Here is an 11,832-nt window from a genome sequence, read left to right as displayed (position 1 = left end):
TTTTACAATTAAAAGAAGTGAAAACCCAACATTTCTACCCAAATTTTGTTTAAAAACAAGGAAATTTTGTGCTATCTAAACTGATAGGAGATTCAGCTGTAGTCAAAACCTGAAACCGACAGAAAAGTTTGTTATATTTGGATTTTGTGATACAGTAGACTGCACAGGATTTTGACTGACAGCTTTTCAGGGAGACAATCTTGCCATCCCTGTATCATGAAAAGTATGTTAGCAGTAGAGTACAGTAAGTGGTGTATGGTCAGAATTCTTGATGATACCTAAAAACAAATGCTATAAAGACAGATTCAGTTTTTCTTAGTATTCTGGATTTATCAGGTAAATTTGTTCAAAGTCTCTAAATGATTTTATCTAAAAAAACTTTTTTTTTTTTTCCTTAAATGATATATTTTCTTAGTTTTTCTAATTTTCAGGTCAACCACTCTTTGACTTTACAGTGTTCTGTGTGGTATAAGTCTCTTTGTTGTTCCTTTCTGGACTGCTTATATTTCCGTCACAACTAACAATATAGCTGAGCTATAATGAGAAGATTAGAATACAGTACAGTATTCACTTCAGGGACCTACTACTATTCATTTTTTTTAGTACATATTTTCGACTCTTCTCTTATAGACTAGCCCTTGTAACTTTGTACAGGCAAGCTAAGCTTTTCCCACCAGATGACAAATTGGCAGACCTCCCTATTCATCACCAAAGCAGCAGCACCATTCTAATACATAAGTTCTGTAGTTGAATGTAATTAAGATATGCATTATTGATGTGCCTCTGCAAGAAAAAGGTAGCAAAAATGTATCTTTGTCATCAGGATCACTGAGAGTATGATGGCCCCCATGGATATCGGTTTTACAGAATAACTTGTGAGAGGGTTTCTGTTTTACATAACAATCTTAGATAGATATTTCCTCCATTCCTTCATCATGTTTCCTTACCAAGATTTCTGCATCCACTTTTTTCATTAGTTTCCCTCCATGTAATATGATAGTAACTCCATTTTCCTTTCATGCATCACCTGAGCCTGTTCTTTGTTCCTTTAAACTTAGCTCTTCTCATTGTTTCTTCCCTTTTCCTTCTGTCCATCTTTCCCCCATGAGCCCTCAATCTCTATTTCCCTGAATTCTTCTTTTCCCATCTGCTACAACTTGGTCACTTCCAAAATTTCTTCACTAGGAAATTTTTGGAAAGTTAGATGCCAAAATGAGGACCGCTGGGACTGAGGGGGCAGTTCGAGGCTCCAAACAGAACTTGATGGGTGGAGACAGTGGAGTTCAAAGGCTTGGAGAGGGGTGGGGGGATGCTGCTTCTCTTAAGTGCCTGTATACTAATGCGCGTAGCATGGGAAATAAACAGGAAAAGCTGGAGTTCTGTGTGCGGTCGCGAGGTCATGATCTCATTGCAATCACGGAGACGTGGTAGGACAGCTCGCATGACTGGAATGTTGTCATGGAGGGCTATGTGCTTTTTAGGAAAGATCGGCTGGCTAGGCGGGGTGGTGGAGTTGCTCTTTATGTGAGAGAGCAGCTAGAATGTATTGAACTTCACTTGGGGGAGAGTGATGTAGCAGTGGAGAGCTTATGGGTGAGAATCAAGGGGCAGGCTGGTAAGGGTGACACTGTTGTGGGTGTGTACTACAGGCCCCCTGATCAGGATGAGGAGGCTGATGAGGCCTTCCATAAGCAACTGGATGTAGCGTCACGTTCCCAGGCACTGGTGCTTATGGAGGACTTCAATTATCCAGATATTTGCTGGATGACCAACATGGCCAGGCACGCACCATCCAGACGGTTCTCGCAGCGTGTTGAAGACAAATTTCTGTGCAGGTGGTGGAGGAACCGACGCGGGGAGGGGTGTTACTGGACCTTATTCTCACCAACAGGGATGGACTTGTTAAGGAAGTAAAGGTTGGGGGCAGTTTGGGTTGTAGTGATCATGAGATGGTGGAGTTCAAGATCTTGAGTGGAAGAAGCAAAGCAATAAGTAGGATTGCTACCCTGGACTTTAGGAGAGCCAACTTCGATCTCTTCCGGGACCACTTGGAGCTATCCCGTGGGCTCGGGTGTTAGAAGGTAAGGGGGCCTCTGAGAGCTGGTCAGTATTTAAACAGCTCTTCTTCCAAGCTCAGGATCGGTGCGTCCCTGTGAGCAAGAAATCGGGAAAAGGTGGCAGGAGACCTGTGTGGATGAGCAAGGAGCTCATGCGCAAGCTCAAAAGAAAGAAGAAGGTCCATGAAATTTGGAAAAAGGATCTGACCACTTGGGAAGAATATAGGAATGTAGTCAGGGCCGGCAGGAATGCAATGAGGAAGGCTAAAGCCCGCCTGGAATTGAATCTGGCTAAAGTGATAAAGGATAATAAAAAAGGCTTCTTCAAGTATGTTAACAGCAAAAGGAAAACTAGAGAGAATGTGGACCCCTTACTAAGTGAGGGGGGGTTCTGGTAACGGGGGATGCTGAGAAGGCAGAGATACTGAATGCCTTCTTTACTTCCGTTTTCAGTGGAAAGGCTCTCCCGCAGGAATCCCACACCGTGGAGGTTAGTGAGAGGGTCTGGGGAATGGGAGACTTCCCTTTAGTCAGGAAAGAGGACGTGCGTGAGCGCTTAGGCAGTACTAAGGTCCACAAGTCCATGGGACCTGATGGGGTGCATCCACGTGTGCTGAGGGAGCTGGCGGAGGTCATTGCTGAACCACTCTCTATCATTTTTGAGAGGTCTTGGATAACAGGGGAGGTCCCTGAAGACTGGAGGATAGCCAATGTCACTCCGGTCTTCAAAAAGGGCAAGAAGGAAGATCCAGGTTATTACAGGCCTGTCAGCCTCACCTCTGTCCCTGGAAAGATGATGGAACAGCTTGTGCTGGATACCATCTCCAGACAACTGGGAGAAAAGGAGGTTATCAGGAGTAGTCAGCATGGGTTCACCAAGGGGAGGTCGTGCTTGACCAACCTGGTGGCCTTCTATGATGCTGTCACATGCTGGGTGGATGGGGGAAGAGCGGTAGATGTAGTCTACCTTGATTTTAGAAAGGCCTTTGATACTGTCTCCCACGACATCCTTATAACAAAGCTGAGGAAGTGTGGAATAGACGAGTGGACAGTGAGGTGGGTTGAGAACTGGTTGACTGGCAGAGTGCAGAGGGTCGTTATTGGTGGTGCAGAGTCTGGCTGGAGACCTGTAACCAGTGGTGTCCCCCAGGGGTCTGTGCTGGGTCCGGTCTTGTTCAACATCTTCATCAGTGACCTTGATGAGGGGACAGTGGCCACCCTCAGCAAGTTTGCTGATGATACGAAGTTGGGAGGATTGGCTGACACGCCTGAAGGCTGTGCTGCCATTCAGCGAGACCTGGACAGGCTGGAGAGCTGGGCAGTAAGAAACCGGATGAGGTTCAACAAAAGCAAGTGTAGGGTCTTACACCTAGGGAGGAATAATTGCATGCACCAATACAGGCTGGGGGATGAGCTGCTGGAGAGGAGCTCTGCAGAGAGGGACCTGGGCGTCCTGGTGGATGACAGGTTGGCCATGAGCCAGCAGTGTGCCCTCGTGGCCAAAAAGGCCAATGGCATTCTGGTGTGCATTAAGAAGAGCGTGTCCAGCAGGTCGAGGGAGGTGATCCTCCCCCTCTACTCTGCCCTGGTAAGGCCTCATCTGGAGTACTGTGTCCAGTTCTGGGCTCCCCAGTACAAAAAAGACAGGGATCTCTTGGAAGGAGTCCAGCGGAGGGCCACAAAGATGGTGAAGGGCCTGGAGCATCTCCCCTATGAAGAAAGGCTAAGTGAACTGGGTCTGTTTAGCCTTGAGAAAAGAAGACTGAGAGGGGACCTGATCCAGGTCTATAAATATCTGAGGTGTGGCGGCCATAGTGGTGAGGCCATTCTCTTTTCAGTGGTACGTGGAGACAGGACAAGGGGAAACGGACATAAGCTGCAGCATAGGAAGTTTCGCACGAATGTGCATAAGAACTTCTTCACGGTGAGGGTGACGGAGCACTGGAACAGGCTGCCCAGGGAGGTTGTGGAGTCTCCTTCTCTGGAGATATTCAAGTCTCGCCTGGACGCCTACCTGTGCGACCTGGTGTAGGGAACCTGCTTTGGCAGGGGGGTTGGTCTCGATGATCTCTAGAGGTCCCTTCCAACCCCTACAATTCTGTGATTCTGTGATTCTGTGAGATCATTCTGTGTCTTATGACTCCTCTTCATGAACACTGTCTTTTTTTTCTTGAGCTCTTCAGGACTTCCAGGAAGACTATGCTGGGCTCAAGGCTCATTGCAATGAATGATCCATTCTGTGAGAAATAAATGTTATGGTGCCAATGAAGAACTGAGGTGTAGAAATGACAGTCTGCCCATGCAAGTTCATGGCAGAACATGGAGATAGTTGGCAATTTAACATCTTTATCACCAAACCACCTGACCCCTGTAGTTGATAATAGTGAGTCATGGTATCAGTCACAGAGGAGTACAGATGACTCAGAGGTTCATTAATGTACTTCACATTACATTAATGTACTACACAGCTATACTAATTAGGCTCTGAGATACAGCCAGAAGATTCAGGAATCTTCTTGTTTCCTTTTGTTTGCTTGTAATTGCAGTTCTACATTACAGCGGTTTTCATTGCAATGGGATTTACTTCCAGTTGCTGTAGTGTGCTACATTACCTTTCAGTGTTATTCTCTGGTGATATTTTTAAATGATTCATGCACATTTCTACATACCAGCTTATTTGTAAATGGAAGATCTAAAGAAAACACATGTCTGTAATGGGAATCTTGTGGAAGACATACTGGGGAGTCAGGGACCTGGATCAGGCCACGTCTGCTACACTGGATCTGGTACTTAGATCTAAAGAAGCTCGTATAGTATTAATATAATCTTGAGGCCTGTGTAGTTCTTCCTACACCTCTTGGCTGCAGAAAAAGCTCAGGCAGCTCTCTGTCACAGAAAAGCATGCAGCAGCTCCCATCTCAGTTGATGACCATGCTGCCTCCCTGGCCATGCCTTTCTATCAAAGTGCTGCAAGAAGTTCTCATATCAACACCTTGGAGAGCAGAGTTCTTTTCTTGTAAGTATGCTATGCAAGAGTTCAAATGACCAGTAAGTTATTTTAAAAGGTATCTGAAGAGTGAGAAACAAATGGAAAAAGATGAGAGTGAAGCAGCTTCTAGTAACTGAACTCAGAAGTTCATTCTGAATTATGGATTTTTTGCCTGTGGTCACTGAATAACACTGTTTATAAAAACAGAGTGTTTTCATTCACATAGCTTTGTAATAGTACACATTAACACTAGGGGGGAAATAAAGTTCATGGTATACTTAGTATTATCATAGCATTCAGAGTTTGGAAATCCAGCACACGAGGACTTCTGATTCCTAGGTAAAAAGAAATGGTGGGGCTTATGTACTCTTAGAATAACGCTTAGATTTCTCAGTCAGATGGTGATATGATTAAATCATGGGAGTATAAATTAGGAAACTCATCCAGGTGACTTTCACTAGAAATTTTAATTAAACTTTGATTAGGTATATATTCAAGAGGAGAGATATTTTTGTTTTGCCTATCCACATGTGTTCTCTTGTCTCCATTTGTTCAGTGTCTAATAATTTTTGGACATACCAATCAAATCTGACAGGCTGGTTGATGTCTTAAATATTATATTAAATACTAAATATTATAGTCTCCAGGGAAATCACCAGCTGCGGTCCCAGCTGAATTCTCGTGTGAAAGGAAAGGCATGATTTCTCAGTGTTCTATCAATCCACAGGAGCAGCCATCCCCTAGCAAACAGTAAGTACCTACAGGACAATTGACCAGAACAATGTCGCCTGTGCTCCCTTCCCTTCCCTTCCCTTCCCTTCCCTTCCCTTCCCTTCCCTTCCCTTCCCTTCCCTTCCCTTCCCTTCCCTTCCCTTCCCTTCCCTTCCCTTCCCTTCCCTTCCCTTCCCTTCCCTTCCCTTCCCTTCCCTTCCCTTCCCTTCCCTTCCCTTCCCTTCCCTTCCCTTCCCTTCCCTATCATTCCATAAAATCAGTTAGCCCATATCCTATTTGTAGCAACAGATGGAACAAAGAAAGCATCTGTACAGCACAGAATGGCCCATCCACAACAAGATGCCATGCCATCTCAGTTAATAGCTGTAGATTCACCTGAAACATGATGTTTTGTATCCCTTCTCTTTTCTGTGTTGGCTTTCTGAGGGTAAAAAGGAATTTATGTGATTGCTCTGCCTACCTGCCCATACATCTAGGTATCTGTCCTGCCCACCAGCAACCATTGAACTCACTGGCCAGTTTCCTCAAAATCTGAAAAAATAAAAGAAGTCTATGAAAGACAATTGTGTGATAAATCATATGGAAATTGGTGGTTCAAGAATGGGACTTTAATGTTTCCACCAAGAAAAGGGCTAGTTGAATTCAGCTGTAATGTGTTCAGATCTGTAACAACCTGGGAGCCAGTCAGCATGTATGTAGGAAATAAAGTACTGCTGCTTCTTGTGAAGAAATATCAAGGGCTCAAGCATACTAGGGAAAAACAAAGGAGGGGAGAAAGGATATAGCAAATCAGTTGTATTATTGCTTACAGACAACGTGTTTCAGAACCTGTTGCCTCCATACTAAGGAAAAGTACTACAAAAGACTTACAATTTTCATGTCAGTCTCCTCACATTACTTATTCTGCAGGAAAGGAAGAACACTCTCCCCAGAATCACAAAAAACTTTGTACAGAAGATTTACTTGGAGTGCCTCCATTGTACCAGCAGAAGACTTAACCGAAAGTACTGAAGTGTTTATGAATTTTTTAATCCAGCTAAACCACTGTAGTTTAATTACATATAAAAAAGGCTTGCATAACCTCTCTAAGGTGTTGAATATTTCATCACAGCCTACAGATGCTAGAGTGCTCCATTAGTTAAAAAAGCCCAAGAGGATGTGTGGAAGTGGTGTGTGAGACTGTTTCTCTCTATGATCAGGAATTCATTTATACACATATGCATGTATATGTGTATACATAAGGGAAGAGAGAAAAAAGCTACAGGCACTGTAGCATTGGGAGAAGTAGGTTGTATCTTACTGAAAGGAAGCTGGTACTTACAGAGAAAGATACAATCATCTTTCATTATAAAATCCTATTTTAAATTTTAATAATACAATAATTTTGACTTGAAGCATTGTTTTGGCCTGAATCTTGCCTTTAATTTCCTTTACAGAGAAAAAAAATGCTTATATAAAGTCTGAATAGTATTCATAAATTCCTATCTGAGTATCAGGATGTTAAACAATACTCTGCTTGTTATAACTCGCATTTGCCTAAGATGTCTTTGTTTCTATGCAATTAGCTTGCTGCTCTGTGTTCTAACTCCTTGTGGCTATTTGAAGAAAACAAGATTTAATTTAGCAAGGTATTTGTTGTTAATTTGTGAGATAATTTGGTCTCCACTGATGTAAAGAGAATTTATTCATTCAGTCATTTATGTTGCTACTGGCTTCAGCAGAAGCACACTGTATAACGTATGAATTCTCTTAAATGCGGTTCGGAGATGCTACATATGCTATGTTCCCTGTAGTTCAGGATTAACAGTCTATACATGCTGAAGAGCAGAGACTGGGTATGAGTTCAAAGCTCATGTTTGGTCTATTTTGAAGAGAGCAAGCTTTCTCAAGTCTTGAGAGAAATGCCAATAAAATCTAAAGCATTCGGTAGCATTACTCTAAGATATTCTTAAAATAAAATAGATTTCAGAATGTCTTGTGAGCCACTAAATCATGATGCTAGCTACCTAGGCTGTTGTGCTATGTGCTCTATCAGCCCTTAATTAGAGTGTGAGTGGCAATGAGCTGTCCAGCTAAGCTCAGGTAGGAAAAACATTCGTTTTTAGAAAACTTTGAAAACTATAGCTAATATATTTGATTCAGAATCATAGAATCACCAAGGTTGGAAAAGACCTCCAAGGTGATCTAGTCCCATCATCCACCTATCACTAATATTTCCCACTAAACCATGTCTCTCAGAACAACATGTAAACATCTCTTGAACACTTACAGAGACGGTGACTCCACCACCTCCCTTGGCAGCCCTTTACAGTGCCTAACTACTCTTTTGGAGAGGAAATTTTTCCTAATATTCAACCTGAATCTCCTCTGGCACAACTTGAGGCTATTTCCTCTAGTCCTATCAATAATTGTGTGAGGGAAGAGGCTGACCCCCACCCCACCTTTCAGGTCATTGTAGATAGAAATAAGGTCTCCTCCGAGCCTCCTCTTTTCCAGACTAAATGATCCCAGTTCCCTAAGCCATTCCTAAAAGACTTGTGCTCCAGACCCCTCACCAGCTTTGTTGCCCTTTTCTGAACACACTCCAGAGCCTTGATGTCTTTCTTGTAGTGAGGGGCCCAAGACTGAACAAAGTACTCAAGGTGCAGCACCACCATTGCTGAGTGCAGACGAATGATCACTTCCCTAGTCCTGCTGGTAACGGCATTTCTGATACAAGCCAGAATGATATTGTTCTTTTTGGCCCCTGGGCACACTGCTGGCTTATGTTCAGCCAAGTGCTGACCAACACCCCCAGGTCTGTTTCTTCAACACAGTCTTCCAGGCACTCTGCCCCAGTCCTGCAACATTGCCTGAGGTTGTTATGGCCAAAGTGCACGACCCAGCACTCATTCTTGTTGAATTTCATCCCATTGGCCTCAGCCCAGCTATGCAGCCTGTCCAGATCACTCTGTAAGCCTTCCTACCTCCAGGCAGATTGACATTTCCTCCCACCTTGGTGTCATCTACAAACTTACTGAGTGTTCACGAGTGCTCTCATCCAGGTCATCGATAAAGATACTTAACAGGACAGGCCCCAGCACCGACCCCTGGAGAACCACTTGTTATTCATCTGTCCTTGCCCATAATAATAACATCTTCTAGATGGACCCATTAATAGTATGTAAGTGCTTAATCATTTAAAGCTGTTCCAAGTGTAAGATTTGGCTTTCCTTATGTCACATACCTGGAGTGACAGTTTGCTGATATAGACTACAACTGTTTTACTGATGTCCAGGAGCATAGGAATAATGCTAAGGCCTGCTCCTTTATCTTGCCCCAAACTTCCTCAAAACCTCATGTCTAGAATCTTGGTCATGTACTGGGTCAAATTTAGACACTAGACATACTCACAACCAAAAGGACATGAGATCGTGCTTAAGCAACAGAGTTCATGTTGTCATTTAGTATGAACTCAGGGTTATACTTCATTTGGCAATTTTAAACAATTTTTTAATGAACAATAGCATGAGACTCAATCACAGACAAGTTTTGGAGGGAACCACAGGAAATGCCACCTATGCAACAAAAATTGTCTTTTTCCTGTTGATGAGAGGGGTCAGGAGTTTCTGATCAGCACCTACCATATTATCCCACTGAACATCTCAGCAATCATCATACTCCACTTGGCTTCGAGAGTTCATCCCTTAGCTGTAGTTTCACAGGAAGTAGCTCTAGCTAAACTATCTAGCTAGATAGTTCATTTAGCTCTAGCTAACTTATCATCACCAGAAAGGAGAGAGTTCACTTCTCTGTTCTGCTCCCTTCCCATATTATTATTATTAATAATAATAATGATGATGAAATAAATATATATTTAAAAAAAAAAAAAAAAAACATATAATTCAGTAATATGACTAACTTTGTGCTGGATAAGCAAGCTGAATTTGTTTCCAAAATCTCAGTAGGAGCATACATGGTTGAGAAGGGAGTAAGGCAGACAGAAAAGGGAGAAAGACTTCACAGGGCAGTGGAGGATTTTAAAAACATCCACTCCATCCTGTGAAAACTAAGTTGTGAATGTAAAGAGATGAGTGACTTCTAGCTTAGCTTTAAAAAGGATTTTAGCTAACTTCAATCCAAACAATTTTAACTACCAACTCAGTGCATTCATTTAAAAAACTAAATGCAAGGAGATACTAAATTTATTGAGATTACTCAAGGCAAAGTGCATCAGAGATTTAGGATTGTTCTGGTTATCATCAGCAATGTATAATTTCACTTAATGAGTCGTTCCCATGGCTTCTTTAAGCAGCTTTTCTAAAGATATCTCATCCGCTTTGCTCACCGTCCTCTTTCCCCCAGTCGTTTTCTTTAACACTGTATAATCAGACAAAATACTATCAGTCAAATTACGGCAGAGATGACACTCCATCAGCCAGAAGGAGGAAGAGGAATTACAGAGGCTGGTCTAGATATATACCGATCTCTAATTAGCTGACATTTTGTGAAATCCTGAGGAGAATTTTGGAAGATGGGGGTAGAGAGTGAAAGAAGGTAGAGTGTTAACAGATATTGGTAATCTTTTTTTCCAAAAATCTCTGGGCAAAGCAGCTAATGCTCCTGTCTTTGAGTATTTTGGAAACTGTGATGAGTAGAGCATTTTTCTATCTCTAAGCATTTCTCATCTCTACCTTCTATGATGCTGCCAGGAAACACTTCAAAGTTAATTAGAGAATATTTGTAAAGTGTATTAAACATACAAGTGCTGTGTAAGTACCAAGGTATTATTAACTGTGATTCAGATGAATTAGAGAAGAGCTAATGGATCCAGCAGCACTGAGCAGGCAGTGGTGCTAGGCTGGCTTAGATGAGAGGAGAGTTGTGCGGGGAGAAAAGGACTTCAAAGATTAATTTCAAATTTACCTAGACATGTGCAGCAACATGAGAAGTTGGCCACACTAGATGGGCTCAATCAGCAGTCACTGGGATGGCTCAGAGGTATAATTCTCTGTTACTTACACATTCTTTAACATGAATCTCTACAGCACATTTGTAGCTACTAGTTCCTAGCTGGTACTATTCCAGTTGCTTTTCCTACAATGATCGAATAAGCTGGGGTTCTTTATGTATGATCATTTTCGTGTTGACTCTGATGCGATGCACAGAGCATCTCATGAATTCCAAACCCAGAGGGAACCTCTCTGCCCCTGCTTAGACATGCCAAACTTTTCAGTTGGATCTAATCTCTCATCTATCTAAGCATGCAAGACTGGGAGGGGTGAGAACTCCATGAAACTTTTGGTGGATTTTTTTTTAACTTTCCATCACTCTACCGATTTATGCAAATAAAGCTCAACAGTGGGACACAGCTCACTGAAGGAAAGAATCCAGAAGACTTATAAGTGTGTATAATGCCAGAATTAGTGCTCCACAGTCGTTCTGCTAAACTAGGCTAGGTAATTTTGAAGAAGCAGAACTTGAGGCCAGGGAAGAAGTACTTTCTTACAGCAGTCTGCTTAGCCATAAATGTTTGGAAACTTCACTCTTTCATGAACTTGTTTCCTTTGAAATCCTTCCAGCCTAGCTGATTTTGACTGGAAGCCTGGTGATCTGCAAGTTCTGAAAAACAGTTGATTTCTGTCATTCCTTGGAGTCATGGAGACACAGGTAAGCCCTATAAGTTACCCTTATTCTTAAGAGAGCCATGGAGTTTCTCATGGGATGGATTCTTTGCTCACTTAGAGCCTATTATGGAAATTGTGGTTGATAGCAACTCCTGCATATGTAACTGCACCATACTGTGAGCACAAAGGTTTCATGATCCACGAGAATTCTGACTTGCTAAATACACTCAAAACCATGCTGTTTATGAACATAAAACAACTAACTTTATGTACCCAGATGAGTACCTACAAATCTATTTTAGTGTGCATCTCGTTGCTATTTTCCAGCCTTTTTTTTTTTTTTTTTTTTTTTTGTCCTCTTGACTCTCTGTAACTTTGAGTAAAATTAAGGAAGAAGGGATAATAGGGTTGATCAAACAAGAAAAGAAACTTCCCTTGAATTCATTAG

General features: G+C 42.3%; 1 long non-coding RNA gene across 2 annotated transcripts in view; it reads right to left on the bottom strand.

Moving 5' to 3' along the window:
* LOC146545646 (uncharacterized) overlaps window positions 1-11,832 on the bottom strand; it is a 50,491-nt gene that overhangs the window by 22,979 nt on the left and 15,680 nt on the right. The window lies entirely within an intron of this gene.

Source organism: Meleagris gallopavo, chromosome 1 (genome assembly GCF_905368555.1).
Source record: "Meleagris gallopavo chromosome 1, MGAL_WU_HG_1.1, whole genome shotgun sequence".
Lineage (NCBI taxonomy): Eukaryota > Metazoa > Chordata > Aves > Galliformes > Phasianidae > Meleagris > Meleagris gallopavo.
Note: the sequence above shows the minus strand (reverse complement) of the source record. Positions and strands in the feature narration are given on the sequence as shown.